Raw genomic sequence first — 16,866 nt, 5'->3', positions numbered from 1 at the left:
GTGAATGAAGGGATAAAGAATGGATATACACACAATAAAATATTATTCAGCTATAAAAAAGAATGGAGTCTTGCCATTTGCAACAACAAAAACAAATCTAAACAGCAACAAAAAAATAAACCTATAGATACAAAGAACAGACTGATGGTTGCCAGAGGATTTGGGTGGAAGTGTAAGAAATGGGTAATGGGGGTTAAAAGGTAAATAATAATAATTTTATATGTTTATTACTAAAATTTTATATATATATATACATATAAACCTGAAGCGAGGGTAGTGTGTTGTTTAAGAGAGCAATATGCTCATAGATACAAGGCATGGGGATGACACAGATATTTTATTGTGGTAAATAGAGAGGTAACTATGTATTCTTGGCTTAGTGGAACATCTCACCTAGCCTGTAGAGAAGTTTTCTTGCAAGTGAATTTTATGATTTTTTCACTAAAAGAAAAGAAAAGAAAGAAAGGAAGGAAGAATGGAAAACTAGAAAAGGGAAAGATTACATCCATTTGGGAGACTACACTTGGAAACAGCTCTGACAATGTGGCACAAGGGTACATGCCGTTCACTGGACATGAAGGAATGATACAGATGAGTCAGAAATCAGGTCTGAAAGCTGCATTTATTTGTGTAAAAAAACCTAAGTCATTTTAAAAAATGGTAGCTTTTAGTTTGAACAGTTTAGGATTATACTCTGGGATGCTGCTGATGATAATGATGATACTGTCACAGCTAGGATGCTGGACCATCCCAGCTTGCCCAGTACTCTCCTGATCTTAGTGCTAATGGTCCAATGTCCCAGGAAACCCCTCGTACTGAAAATGAGCTTACCAGACTTTACAGGGCATAACTGACAGATGGTCCCAGCTGCTGTTCTCTGTATCTACCATCATGTTTGTGCCAAGGCCTCTCCCAGCTACTGACTATACTAGGCAGAGAGATGGAGGTAGGCCCATTCCTGCAACTTCTCTAATGGGCAACTTGGGCTTGACAGGTGTCTGGATCCCATCAGCCTTCCTGAAACTTTACTGAACCCATACCACCATCCAAGACTTTTCCTCCCTAACCTCTCCATTCTTCAAACAAGTCAGATCTGTACTGCAGTCTGACAATTCTCCTCATTCTTCTTCTCACAGGAGTTTCTTCAAAGCCACTTTTGTGTATCTAATCCTGTCTTGACTGTGTTTATTACAGGACCCACACTAGCAAAAGTGGTGTCAGGGGCCCTCTAATTGGCTTTGGCTCACTCTCCATACAACAGGGAAAGAGTGCATGGCCCTGAGTGATATGTGGGGCAATGACAGTTCCTGGCACATGACGTTCAATTACTAGAATTCTTGTTAAAGGGGGAATATACCTGAAGGGCACTGAGTCATGCCTTTGAAAAAAATATGGAAGAAACAATGACTAAAAAGACAGCAGAGTTGGCTAGTTCCTACTACGCTGTTATGACATTCTAGAGAGGCATAATGAGAAGCTGAGAGCTGTTAACAAGCAGTTAAAAATAACAGGGAAAGTCAGCTTGGGGATATTACAGAGAGGAAGTACAAGACTAGACAGAGCTGAGCAACAAACAGATCTAACAGATCCACAGAGCTCTAGAGATGTTTAGATGCTCAGCAAAGGCATGTCTATTATGCTAAAATCCTGGTTGGTAAGTCCTGGGACCAGGATAATGAAATATTGGATAAGAATATCTGGATGGATGTTCCTAGGGGTGTAAGCTCCTGTACCATCCCCTTGGACTCAAGAGTTTGCAAAAGTTGTCCAATTTTCTGTGGTAAGGGCTAGCACCTCCTTTGTGCTAAAAAATGTTGCAGAAATATCTCACCCATAAGGAAAAGGTACCCCTCCAATAGCTGCACCCACTTCCTCTCCTGGCTGTTAGGTTGATAACTATGGCTGAATCCCAGTATAATCTACCTGGGGGATTAGTAGGCCTCAAAAAGAAGTAAAGATATTATACAGCCACAGAACTATGAGAAATAACTAATGTGGTGAGCGGGAGTCAGAGAAGTACCCCTTGAAATTGGATTTTGAGGGTGCTTGGTAAAGAACGGATAGAATATAAAAATGGATATGTAAGTGTTTTTTTATGTGGACTCATTCTCAGCATATGGGCTTTAACACGGATAAGGATCCAGGGTGTGGGGCACAAACTCTGTGAGGTTAGCTCCTGAAGGTATGAAGAAAGTATGACTTTCTCAGAAATACATGATTTACCCTGGCAGATAGCAGACAAAGGAATAAAGGAGATGAGGAAATGAATAGATATGCAAATATGTCATGTGAAGAAAGAAAACCCCAGCAAAGGATTATGTTCCCCAAGGCTGATGGTAATGTAGTAGTAATGGGGCACCAGAGCCACCAAGAAGTTCAGTGGTGGCAGTGACATCCTGGTTCAGTAGTGGCTGAACCAGTGGTTCAACAATGTCATCCAACAGGATGACAGTAGGAGAGGCCATCACAGACCTTGGCTCATTAATATCCACGGCTGCTACGATCTCCCCCCATCACTGAAATCAAGAGACGGCAGGCTGCCATGCATAACCGCCAGAACAGCAAGGAGGCCATAATTTCCTTGAATGGGAAGGTTGAAGAGGCAGCCATTAGAGATGGGTTTCAGGGGTAGTGGTTCCCAGCACATCTCTGTTTAATCTGCCAGTCTTGCCTGAGCAGAATGACTGTAGACTACCACAGGCCTACCCAAGTGACAGTCCAGGTGCAGCTTCACTGTCAGATGAGGTATCATTGCTAGAGCAAATGAGGCCTCAGGTACCTAGGAGGCAGCCAGTGATCTTTCAATTTGATTCAGTTTGATCTGATTCAAGAGGAGGATCTGAGTTTTAATTCACATACGATGGACAATATTTATTTAGAGTTTTTCCTCAGGGCTCTCCTAAACTTTCTTACCTTCTGTTAAAATATGATCTAAAGAGATCTGAAATCTGTACCACTGGAACATCCCAGAGAACATTCTACTAACCCATTATGTTGAAGGCATCATACTGCTCAGCCAGAACAAGCAAACAGTGGCTAAGATGCTGGATGCATTGGAGTGCTCCAGAAAAGCACATGTGCTGTGGAGGGTTGGAGATAAACCCTATAGAAAGCCAGGGACTCGTCAATTTTTATGGATCCAGTGGTGAATATCACACTGAAGTTAAACACAAACAACTGCATCTTGCTACCCCTGCTACAGAGGAAGACCAGTAGCTGGCAGGCCCCTTTAGGTTGGAGAAAACATTCATTGCATGCCTAGGATCATCCCACCAGCCTCTTTCCCTGGTGACATGGAACACTGTTAAGTGCCCATAACTGTGAGGGCTCTGCAGTAAGTAGAAGCTGTGAGGCAAGCAGCCCTGTCATCTGGGTCATGTGATCCAGCAGACCCTGTGCTGTTGGAGGTGTCAATGGTAGGAAAAGATACACTATGGAGCGTATGGAAAGCCTCAGCAGGAGAATCCTAACACAGGCACCTAGGATTCCACAATAAGGCTGTACCATCTGCACCACAGAATTACATGTCCTTTGAAAAACTGTCCCTGATAGTTTTCTAGACACTGGCAGAAGCAGAATGCTTGACCTGAGGCTCCAGGTAATCATGCATCTGGAATTGCCCTTGATGACGTGAGTTGCATACCTACGGATGGTCATGTGGAGGTCCAAGTCAAGAAAAGGAGGAGGGAAAAAGCCAAATTTGTTTTATGTGTCATTCAGCCTAATGTATGGGTATAAACTAAAAATGAATTACAGCTGTGTTCAAGATTGGCCCTTAAAGTAAGTGGAGGGGGGAAAAAATCTTCCCCCCTAGGCATATTGTGAGCATAAGAAATAGCCAGAGGTGCTCATGTGTATGGATTTTGAGGCAGTGGTCAGTAGCCAGGCTATGTGACTATGAGACTGGAAAGAAAATAATTGGAAACTTTAAAGATAAGGTGGTCTGGAGTGGAGCCATATAGGAGTGAGCACGAAGTGTAAGTTTTGAATCACATGTGAACACCAACAAAAAAGGCCCTGACAATGAAAGCGCCTCAGTCAGTTGACTTTCACCAGATTCATCATCAGCCACCCTGGATCTAGGTATATGAACAAAAAGGCCACAGAGGCAGAAACGGAGGGTCAGTGATATAGATCCCCTCTTACTAAGGCCAAAGAAGCTACTTTTGTGCCTGAACATCCAGCCTATCAGTGATGAAAAGTAACAGCGAGACCTTCACAGACACAGTTCCTCAAGGGCCTCAACTGGCCACGTGGTGGCAATTCAGCTACATGGGGTTCTTCCCAACCTGGAAGAGTCAGTGCTTCATCCTTAAAAAGACACAGACCCATTCCAGGTATGGGTTTGCTTTTCTTCCTGCAGGTGCCTAGCCAGCACCACTGTCCAAATGCTTTGAAATGCCTGACCCAACAGGCATGAATCTCACAGTGTAGAATCCACCCACAAAAACCAATTCACAGCAAAGAAGGTGCAAGAATGGGCCCATGACCGTGGAATCCACTGGTTAAATCACATATTGCACCACCCAAAACCAGATGGGCTCACCGAACGCTGGAGCAGTCTGCTAAAGGCACAGACAGGTGAAGTCAGCTCAGAAGTAGCATTCTGAAAGAATGGAGTGCCATCCTCAGGATACAACATATTCAATTAGAGACCATTAAATAGCTTTTTCTCACCAGGAGGAGCAATTCCTGACTCTAGGGACTACAAGATGAAAACAGTAGAGGCCTCACTTTCAATCACTCTCAATGACCCACTGGAAGAGTCTGTGCTCTTCCATGCGATTCTGGATGCTTTAGGGTTGGAGCTCGTGGTTGCCAAAGGGAGTACACTTTTGCCAAAGGGCACATCAAGATACCACTGAACTATAAGTAATGGGTGCTGCCAAAAGCCTTTGCACTTCTTGTGCAGGAATCAGCAGGTAAAAAGAGGAGTCACCATATTGACAGGGATGACTGACCCTGGGCAACACGAGGCACTAGGGCTACTTTCACATGCTGTGTCCGAGGAAGCATCGGCGTGGCGCCGTCTAGTACTCCCTGTGAAAGACACACGCAGCAGCATCCCCTTTTTGAGAAGGATTACCAAGGATGCAGACCCCTCAGAAATTAAGGGTTGGGTTACACTATCAGATAAGCCACCCAGACCTGCCAAAATGATAGCCGAGAATGAAGAACAATTAGAATGGATGGTGGAAGAAGGTGAGTATCAGTTTTGTCATAAGAAAAACTATAGCTATAAAGCATATACTTAGTCCCATTAGCCTCCCTCTCCTAAATTTCCCCACAGGAAGAGAGGCATTAAGGAACTAGGGAGGAGGTGTTCCCCAAGCCTGTGTGGAGTCAGATCTATGTGGCAAAAGGGGTGGTCTTTGGCAGTCACGAACATGCACTTCTCAAATCTCTGACTAGAGTGTATAATTGACTGAATTCACCATTCACACAAAGGCCCACTTCCAAAGATGCTCTTAGACAAAGACTGAGTGTACATGCATACTGAAGCAGACTGATTCCTGACAAATTCACAGTTCCTTTGAAGAGCAACTTTGGCTCAAGAGCTCCCTATCAGATTTGCTAAAAAAAAGTTTCTTAATATTTCAGTGCAGTCTAAGACTTTCCCTATCCAATCTTCCTTCCCTTTCTCCTCCACATGGGCCTGTATCACATACCAACATCTCCCAGTCTCACTTGGCTCTCTCCCCTTTGTCACTCACAGACCCTTTCCCCAATCAACTTCATGCATGCCTAAGATATGAAGATTTTAGAATGTGGTGAGGGAAAGTATAGAAGCTCATGCCTATTAACCTGCATCAAAGAGTTCAAATGGGTTACAAAATAAATATGTTTTATTTGCTCTACACTATAGTTTTACTTGCTCTTGAGAAAAAAAAAAAAAATAGAACTGTCAGCTCAGGGTTACCAACACTGCATCAGAGAAATGACGTGTAGCATTTGTCCCCCACTAGGTCATCCGCAGTACTGTCTGTCACGTCAGTCCATTACGAGGCCTCCCTCTCTCCCTGACTACTTCATTCATGCATCAAATATCCACAGCTCCTATGATCATTTGAGTGTGTGATGCTGGCCCAATACACTCAATAAACTATGGTTCAAAGGTATATTCTGATAATTAAATTACAGGATGGGTTAAAGATTTAAAGTGACACATAAAGTGTAGCTACATAGGGTTGGGAATGGAGAAAGAATGCCAGCTCTACAGGGATTAGGGGGATTCGGCAGTAGGAATGGAAGAGGAGCAAGAGTGCAAAGATTTATAGTTTGCTATTGAAATATCTGACTGAGGAATATGGATTCTGAAAGAGGCAGAAAATTCCAGAATAGGTACAGTGAAACACAAGTAGATGGAATCAGATCACCAAAAGCTGAAATAAGGACAGAGTTCTGTGTGGTATGGTAAATTCAGAGGCTGTGTGTAGAAAAGGGAATTTCCATTTCTACCTACCTCTCTGGGGAAAAAGACATGGGGTTAACTTTACACAGTTACGCTTTAAACAAATAATTAATTACAGATAATGAATTTCCTGTCTACCAAGTCTTCTCTCCAATACAACAGATGTTTTAAATGGTGTTAGCAATCCTTTGTTATGTAGTATATTTGAGGATTGTATTAGTTTGCTAGGGCTGCTATAACAAATACCATAGATTAGATGGCTTAAACAAGAGGAACTTGTTTCCACACAGTTTTATAGGCTAGAAGTCTGAGACTGAGGTGTTAGCAGGACCAATTTCCTCCTAAGCCTTTCATTATCTCTTTGGCTTGTAGATGGCTGTCTTCTCCCTTCACTTTCACAAGGTCTTTCCTCTGTGTGAGTTGTCTGTGTTTCCTCATCTTAAGGACATCAGTTATACTGATTTAGGTCTACCCATATGACCTGAAGCACTTTGGGCCCCATCTCCAAATACAGTCCCATTTGGAGATACTAGATGTTAGGACCTCAACACAGAAATTTGGGGCAGACACAATTCAGCCCATAACAGGTGTCCACTAGCTTCTCAAAAACTTCTTTTCAATTCCCATATGAATGGATGGTGTTGAAAATAACTTTGAATTACAGAAGGTTTATAAACAGAAGCAAGGAGTTGCATATATATTAGTGATTAACATGTTCAATGATATTCTTTAGGATGTAAGAAATGCTAGCCCACAAGCAAGCCTAATAGAAGAAAGCACTATGTGCTTCACATTTTCAGGGCATCCAGACATTTGAACAGTCATTTGATGAACTATCAAGTTCATTGTTAGGTATATACCCATGTGAAATGAAAACAAATATCCATAACAAAACTCACACATGGACATTCCTGGAAGCTTTATTTGTAATAGTCAAAAAAGTAGAAACAACTCAAATGTTGAACTGATAAATAAATAATAAAAGGACATATATCTGTACAAACAAATAGTATTTGGCAAAAAGGTAATAAACTACTGACATGCTACATCATGGGTGAACATTATATCAAGTGAAATAAGTCAATCACAAAGGACTACATATCATATGATTCTGTTTATATGAAATGTCTAGAATAGACAGATATATAGAAACACAAAATAGATTGGTGCTTCCCTTAGGACTGGGAAGTTGGGAGAATATGAGAATTACTAATGGTTATGGAGTTTCCCATTAGGTTGACAAAAATGTTGCAATAATACATATTGGTGATGGTTGGACAATTCTGAATATACTCAAAACCATTGATTTGTACATTTTAAATATGTAAATTATATGGTATGTGAATTATACCTCCATTAAGTTGTGAATTAAAATAAAAAGACAATTTTATTTGAGGAATTGTCATAAATGTTGAAGAAAATTTATAGCCAAAATTTGGAAACAAACAAAAATATCCAAAAATATTGGGAAGGTCAAAAAAATTAATGTAATTCATGTGATATAATAATGTACTACTATTAAAAATAGTACTTACAGATTGAGAATCACAACAACATAGCAAAGAGTCCGCGTTAAAATGGAAAGTAAAAGTAGCACAAGATAATCTTACCAGTAATAAGATATATTTATATTTTAAAAACGTAGCATGGATAATAATATGGCCAGATAATAATAGTTGCTGTCTGTGTAGTAAGTAGTAGGGCTGGTGTTTTTTAAATTCAACTTTTTTGTTTCCTAGTTTTCCAAACTTCGTATTATGTACAATTTTAATAAAGAATAATTTTTAAATATTTATTTAAATATTTATTGAGATCTGCCATCAATAAATGATTGCTGAACTAATGATTATTACTCCACAACTCATTTTCATAAAGTTTAATAATGACTGAGCTGTAGATGTTTATGTTTTAATTTGCTCATCACTATTTTGAGTTAACAGAGTTTCACATAAACATTGAAAATATTTAAGTGTACAAATATAGGCATACCTCATTTTATTGTGCTTATCTTTATTGTTCTTCACAGATACTGCACTTTTAACAAATGTTAAAGTCCATGGCAACCCTGCATCCAGCAAGTCTGTCAGAGCCACTTTTCTAACAGCATTTGCTCACTTTGTGTCTCTGTTACATTTTGGTAATTCCTGCAATATGTCAAGGAATTGAATAATCTTGATCTTCTATGTTGCTATTTTAATTGTTTTGGAGCAAAATGAACCATACCCATACAAAATACCAAACTTAACTGATAAATGTTACATGTTCTGACTGCTCCACTGACTAGACATTTCCTGTCCCTCTCTCTCCCCTCAGGCCTTCCTATTCCCTGAGACACAATATTAAAATTAGGCAAGGTTATAACTCTACTATGGTCTATAAATGTTTAAGTGAACGGAAGAGTCATATATCTCTTGTTTCAAATCAAAATCTCGAAATGATTAAGTTTATTGAGGAAAGCAATGCCAATAGCGAAGATAGGCCAAAAGCCAGGCCTCTTGCACCAAAGAGTTAGCCAAACTGTGAATGCAAAGGAAAAGGTTTTGATGAAAATTGAAAGCGTGATTCCAGTGAACAACAGATGATAAGAAAGAAAAAACACTTTATTGATAATATACAGAAGGTTTTAGTGTTCTGGATAGAAGATCAAACCAGATACAACATTCCCCTAAGCCAAAGCCTCACCCAGAGCAAAGCCTATCTATCTTCAATTACATGAAGGATGAAAAAGGTGAGGGAATTGCAAAAGAAACATTGGAAGCTACCAGGTTTTTCATGAGGTTTAGGGAAAGAAGCCATTTCCATAACAGGAAGGCACAAAGTGAAGTAGTAAGTTCTGATATAAAAGCTGCAGCCAGTTATCCAGAAGATCTAGTTAAGACCATTAATGAAGGTGGCTACACTAAACAACAGATATTCAATGTAGATGAAATAGCCTCATATTGGAAGAAGATGCCATCTGGGAAATTCATAGCTGGTGAGGAAAAGTCAATGCTTGGCTTCAAAGCTTCAAAGGACAGGATGACTTTATTGTTAGGAGATAAGGTAGCTGGTGACTTTAAGTTGAAGCCAATGCTCATTGACCATTCTGAAACTTTTGGCCCCTAAGAATTATGTTAAATCAATCAGTCAATCAATAAAAAAGAATTATGTTAAATCAACTCGGCTTGTGCTCCATAAATGGAACAATAAAGCCTGGATGACAGCACATCTGTTTACAATATAGTTTACTGAATATTTTAAACCCAATTTTGAAACCTACTAACCAGAAAAAAAAATCCAGTCAAAATATTTCTGCTCACTGACAATGCAACCTGTTACCTAAGAGCTCTGATGAGATGTACAATGAGATTAATGTTGTATTCATGCCTGTTAATGCAACATCCACTCTGCAGCCCATGGATCAAGGAGTAATTTTGACTTGTATGTCTTATCATTGAAAAAATACCTTTTGTTAGGCTATAGCTGCCATAGATAGTGATTCCTTTGATGGATCTGGGCAAAGTAAATTGAAAACGTTATGGAAAGGATTCACCATTCTAGATGCCATTAAGTACATTTATGAGTCAAAAGAAGAGCTCAAATTATCAACATGAGTAGGAGTTTAGAAGAAGTTGATTCCAACCCTCACAGCTGATGTTGAGGGTTTCAAGACTTCAATGGAGTAAGTAACTGCAGATGTGGCAGAAACAGTGAGACAACTAAAGTTAGAAGTAACCTGAAGTGTGACTGAATTACTGCAATCTTATGATAATATTTTAACAGAGAAGGAGTTACTTCTTATGGATGAGCAAAGAAAGTTGTTCTTGAGATAGAATCTACTGGTGAAGATGCTGTGAAGATTGTTGAAATGACAACAAAGGATTTAGGATATTAGATAAACTTAGTTGATAAAGCAGCACAGAGTATGAGAGGATTAACTCCAATTTTGAAAGAATTCTGTTGTGGGTAAAATGCTATCAAACAGTATTTTGTGCCACAAAGAAATCCCCCATTAAAGGAAGTGTCAATTAATACAGCAAACTTGATTGTTCTTATTTAACAAAATTGCCACAGTCACCCCAACGTTCAGTAACCACCACCCTTATCAGTCAGCAGCCATCATCACTGAGGCAGGACCCTCCACCAGCAAAAAGATTATGACTCACTCAGAGCTCAGAAAATGGTCAGCATTTTTTAGCCATAAAGTATATTTAACAAGGTACATATATCACTTTTCAGACATACTACTATTGAGTACTCAATAGATTACAATATAGTATAAACATAACTTTCATATGCACTGGAAAATTTTTTTAAATACACATTTGACTCATTTAATTGTGATATTCACTTTATTGCAGTAATCTGGAACTGAGAAACCACAATATCTCTGAGGTCTGCTTGTATACTCATTGGTATCCATTATTATATAAATAAATTCCATCTAAGCCAAGTGAGCTCAAAGCTTCAGCTGCTTTATCACTAAAAGAATATTAAGGGAGAACAGTAAATGGCAACAATTATAGGGCTACAGTCATATTTTAAATAAGGTAATTAATAAAAATCAGCATGAATCATAGTTATTTTCTCCACTAACCAAACCAAAATATCATAGGTAGCAAAATTAAAATTTTGAATCCCCTTATTCAGAATTTGGACAATAACTTTTCATATATAGTTAGAATCTTGAATTACTATGGAGTCATCAATTCTTTTTAGTATCTTGATATTTAATTTGTAAGAAAAGTGGCAACATAAATAAGATCTCTCCTGTGAACATTTGATTCCCCCCTGAAGAAAAGAACGGAATCTACAATACAATGTACTTTCTGTGCTCAAACTATGCAAGTCTAATTCTGATTCAGTTCACATAGATTTTAATGACTGTTGACTAAGAAAATAGATGGTTTAAAAAAACAGCCTATAGGCTGTTACTGTTGAAGCTGTTAATACTGGAAGTTGAATAGTCGAAAAGCTAAATGAGACCCAGGGAAATGATTATTCAGAAGAAGTGGTTTGTTTGTTTTAACTCCTTAAAATATTCCAGAGCCAGAGATTCATAACCCTTAAGTAATATATTCTAGTACTTAATATACTGGCTATCAAGTTCCATTTCTGGTTCCATTTGAGTTTTCTTCTGTTTAATTTACATCTAGCTCCTCTCATTCAGTCCTCAGTAAAATTAAATAATAAATACATAGAACAAATGAACTTCTAGACTAAGGGAATCAGTTTTGTGTTGTTTTTCAACATAGCCCTAGATGAAGTCACTGACAAGAGTGCTTCATCTGTAGCAAATGTTGGGAGATGCCACACTATCCTTGGAAGATGCCGTCATAATTGCACTTTGCACCACGGTGGCATAAAGAGCTGGCAATTGTGGCCAAGGACTTTGGAATTCCCTTCCAGGCCGTAAAAACTCTGGATGGGAACATTCGGTGCAATACTAGAGCTCATTCTAAGCATAGTTAACATCAGTCAAAACTCAGCCTGCATTGGTGACAAAGAAGAAAGTAAGTGCACTAATAATTCTGCTGGTGTTAGATACCTTTGTATCCCCCAGGCTATCCTAGACAGTTATAAGCCATTTCTTGAAAAAGCTTTTCTTAAAGAGCTTTGATGCCAGAGAGTTGTCAGTAGAAAATTTAGTGCAAGTTAGTATTCCATGAAGACTCTCCAGGCACTGGTCAGAAAACTGCAAAGAGTGGTTTGAGGAAGTTGCTGGCTTTTGTTGAAGCTTTTTTCTGGAATACTGGTCAAAAGCAAATCTGGCAAATGCATGACATTAAAAATCAGGTACTAATGAATGTGATGACCACGATAACAAATAGTAACCTAACAAAAAGGTATTAGATCTTCTACTGCCGAGGATTGTGGCACTAAGCCAGAGGTGCACTTCACAATCACTGAAAATGTGTTTGATTTTGCCCTGGCCAAGGTTTCTCAATCTCAGCACCATTAGCATTTTGGACTGCATGATTCTTTGTTATAGGAAACTGTCTTGTGCATTATTTATGAGCATCCCTGGCCTCTACCCAGTACACAACTTTCTGTTGTGAGAACCAAAACCTTTCCAGATATTGCCAAGTGGAATCTGGGGTACACGATCAACCTCAGTTGAGAACCTCTGCCATAAATCTACTAAATTAAACACTCAGTAGTAGGACTACCAGCTTTCCCTGGTCAGGCCTTCTGAACCCCACATATTGAAGGCTCAGATACCTCTGAGCCTTTGCCTTATATAACAGAGACGTTGTTGTTGAACACTCATTCATTCTTGGGTGTTTCTCTTCACTTTCCTTTTACTTAACCATGGAGGAAAAGTAAGGTTTACACACACACACACACACACACACACATGTTAAGTTCAAATCCTGGCTTTGTCCCATTCCATCTGTACAGCATTTGTCAGTTTATTTAAGCTTTAAGCTTTATCTTTGATTTCTGCCCAGAGGACTTCTCCAGGCATCCAAGGCTTATTATTAATTGGAGGCAAAATGAGGATCAAGATAGTGATCCTGGTACTTCCCGTTAATTTCATCCTCACTTGATTTAAGCCAGAATACCAAAGTAGTCCTGTGTTCTGGTACCACTAATGATATAGCAGTATCATTAATAACTCAAATATCAAAATTCACACCCTAAGCAATAGTGTGTGGGGACAACATGGATAAAACATCTATAATATTGTGATAAGGAACCTCTAATGTGGCCACAAATGATCCCCACCACCTGGGATTCATTCCCTTGTCTCAGCCGTTCCCTTTGACTGTGAGCTGGACCTGGTATTAGCTTCTAACAAACAGCATATTCCAAAAGGGATGGGATATCACTTCTGAGATTAGGTTCCAGAAGGTCTGGCTTCCACTGTGTTCGTGCTCACTCTCACTTTATTTTCACTGGCTTTAAGAGAAGCTAGCAGCTGTCTTGTGGACTGCCCTATGGAGAGGCCCACATGACAAGAGACTGAGGTAGATCGTGAGAAGATGTTACCTCTGTCAAACAGCCAGCAGGGAACTGGATCCTGCCAGCAGCCACATGAATGAACTTGGAAACAGATCCTCCTTAGCTGAACTTTCTGCTGAGACAACAATTCACAGCCACACTCTCTGGCCAACACTTTACTGCAGCCCTATAAGAGACCCAAGCTGACCCATAAAGCTGTACAATAGTGAATTTGTTGTGTTAAGTTGCTATATTTTGGTAATTTGTTCTATGGCAATAGATAACTATACCAACATAGTGGGGTAAATGATGTTTTCCTTCTTATCTTCCTCTTTTTCATGATGATGATGATGGTCAGCCCCCTCATTCTCCTCTCAGGTAAAGTGTCCTATTAGTCTTCTGTCCCAAAGTTTACCTTGGGCAATCCTATCCTTGGTGCCTGTATTATCATCATTCCCCCAGAACACTGAGCCCTGGGGTTGCCTGTCAATTATCTTTCCCAATCATAACTACAAAAGGATTAAAATTATCATTATGAAATGACTGGGGATCTGGTATTGATTAATTCCTAGTTATTCAATTCATGGTTTATGTCAATCTAAAAGGCAAACCCCCAATGCAATCCTGAGTGCAGAATTTAGTTTGAGCACTCACAGACCCCAACAGACCTGAAACAGCCAACTCTCCTCTGCATCCACATGTCACTCCAAAACCCAGTTTCCTCATTGTTAAAATAAAAATACCAACTACCTCAACAAATCACTGGAATGAATTAAATAGCATAAACAGATAAATGTTTCCTAATCTTATTCCTATAATGTATTAGTGCATGCACAATAAATATTAAAGTTTTTTTTATGTTATTTTAATTATTCCTTTTCCAACTGCATTATCCTAATCCACCTGTTGGTGATTAGTTCTATTTCTAGACTTTCTACTTTAGCCAACTCCCTATTCCAAAAACACTAAGGAGCTCACAGACATGCTTTGCTTTTTTTTTCCTTTCAAGTCCCCAAAAGGATCCACTTACCACTTAATGCTCCTAGCTAAGACCAAATCATAAAAAGGAGTTAAAGACCCATTTCTTAGGGAGTTAAAGACCCATTTCTTATGACCAGTCCAAAAATCAGTTCAGTAACTTCCTTTTTTCTCTATTCACTTGCAAATTGTCTACTTGATTAAAAAGTAGTGGCTAGCAATCTCAGAAGCTGAATCATAGCTTTTAATTTTTTTCTAAAAAAAGGGTGTCCAAAAGAAATAATGGACTAATATGTCCTTGGTTTTCTTTAAATGGTGAACAAATACTTTTTCAAGGTTAAAGTTACACTCAACAATGTTAATGGTATCAACATACCTAAGCTAAAGGAGATTCTTTACATTATCATCTGACTTGTCAGCATATCCGGGGCTGAGTTTCTAGGGATAAACAGGCACCCAACTATTGCCTAAGATACAGCACAGAGCAATTTGAAAACATCCAAAAGATTGACCTATCCACAAGAACACTTCCTTTACATATCTGTAGTAGTGTTTCAGTTGGATTAATGGTGGTGGGTCAAGATACTGTGTTTTTTCAAACATACTTAGTAAGATCACTTGTCAATCTCTTAGTGGCTATTAATAATTTACTGTAAAGTAGTGTGACTAGGCCTTTTGAGAATAGGTTTCTCAGTAACTCAGTTTTGAAAAGAAAAAAGTAGAGAGAGACATCAGAGTATCAGACACAAATGTAGCTCTGCTGAAAATAATCCTGAGTATCTAAAAAGAAAGAGCCACACAGAGTGACTTAGGAGAGGGAAAGGTGCTCAGAGGCGGGCTGTGCTTCATGTGAATTAGTTCAAAGCGGGTGATGGGACCTTTTACTTTCATGAGGAATGATGACTGCCTGACTAACAAGTTCCATGAGATTTTCTTAAGTGATTTTCTCAAAAACAGAGAGAGTGATATATATGTATCCCAAACAAATTGACCAAAGCTTTAATCTTAGTAGGTAATCCTGTGCATCTTCTGGGGCTTTTGGTTTCTTGTAATCTATTGAAGAATTCATATGCATAATGGAAACTTGTTTTTGTTTTCTGTTTGAATTCACAAATTACACAAGAAATAACTTTTGAGATATTTCCAATGCTTTGTTTAACCTTATGTAATAATAATAATAATGCCATATTCTATATATATTTATGATATTTGTCTCCCAGGTCATGTTGGAAAATGTTTGTTTTCTTGGTAGTTAACTACTTTACATCTTGAAAGATTGACTGGACTTGACTATCTAAAAATACATACAAAATACATCACTGCATGATTTGAAAATATAATCTTGAAGCAAGTTTGAAATGACAACACAAAGTAGTATTGGTTCACTGTCAAAAGAACAAGAAGACATAGAACCAGCCCTAAAAATTCACTTTGTAGTCAAGGAAATGGTTTTCATAAAATTGATAAAATGTCCCACAGCAACAGTGTTATATTTCCTAAGCTATTGCTGTTACTAACACAAAAAAGAATTCTTTCTATAATTCTTCTGTGGACTTGCTTGGTGACAAAGTGGTTACTAAAAAAATTTTGTAAATAGCTGTTTTCTAAGCCTCCAGGCATAGGGAAAAAGAGACTTTCATTTGAGTATCAGCTACTTCAATTATTAAATGGGTTTAAGGTCATATGATTCAGTATATAAATCAAAACATAAACTTTTACTAGCACATGTTTGCAAGAGTGCAGTGTAATTTTATCAAGTAATGCCAACAATGGTCTAAATAAATTTTGCTTCAGTGGTTACAGATGCAAGGTGGGCAAGTGTAAAGAACTCGAGTACGATTCTCCATTACCATACAGCCTCTGGATCTCTCTGGCTTCCAGTCCCCTTATCTATACAACATGAGGGGATGCTACTAGGTGGCATCAAATGTTCCTTCCAGCTTTAACATTCAAAGGTATATGTAAATGGGACTCTTAAGGAGAGATTCTTTCATGTAAATAGGGACATTCAACTATGTCAAAGTGAAAATAGTACTTTGTTGAATGTTCTCCTTGTTTTGATTTTCTTTTAGTAGACTTTATATTTTAGAGCTCAGACTAACAGAAAAATTGAGCAGAGTTCCCTTATACATGCACAGACTCCCCTACTATCAACATCCCACACCAGAGTGGAAATTTGTTACAATTGATGAACTTACATTGGCTTATCCATAGTTTATATTAGGATCTATAGCTTACATTAGGGTTTACTCTTCATAGTGTACATTCATTCTATAAGTTGTAGCAGATGTACAATGACATGTTCTTTCAGTGTTTATTGTTTTAATAGCTATAACACATATGATGCTATAAAAGGCAGTCCGAATAGTGAGTGCCAACCGATGACATCCAAATAATGGTCCTTTGACCCTGTCTTTAAAAAAAAAAAAAAAATCCTATCCTACAGATCATTCATACATTGCAAATAAGAAACTCTTCCTTGTTTATCTTTATCCTCTTCAGCAACTTCACTGTGATATTCTATACCTAATAGAGAGTAATGACATTTAACA

At 38.5% G+C, this 16,866-nt stretch overlaps 1 protein-coding gene and 1 pseudogene across 1 annotated transcript in view; one reads left to right on the top strand and one right to left on the bottom strand.

Annotated features, from left to right (window-relative positions):
* The window catches only part of LRP1B (LDL receptor related protein 1B), a 1,911,502-nt gene that overhangs the window by 511,880 nt on the left and 1,382,756 nt on the right, over positions 1–16,866 (bottom strand). The gene's annotated exons all lie outside the window — the stretch shown is intronic.
* Positions 8,781–10,606, top strand: LOC130684512 (tigger transposable element-derived protein 1-like; annotated as a pseudogene).

This window comes from Manis pentadactyla, chromosome 8 (genome assembly GCF_030020395.1).
Source record: "Manis pentadactyla isolate mManPen7 chromosome 8, mManPen7.hap1, whole genome shotgun sequence".
NCBI classification, from domain to species: Eukaryota; Metazoa; Chordata; class Mammalia; order Pholidota; family Manidae; genus Manis; species Manis pentadactyla.
This window is presented reverse-complemented; position numbering and strand designations above follow the sequence as displayed.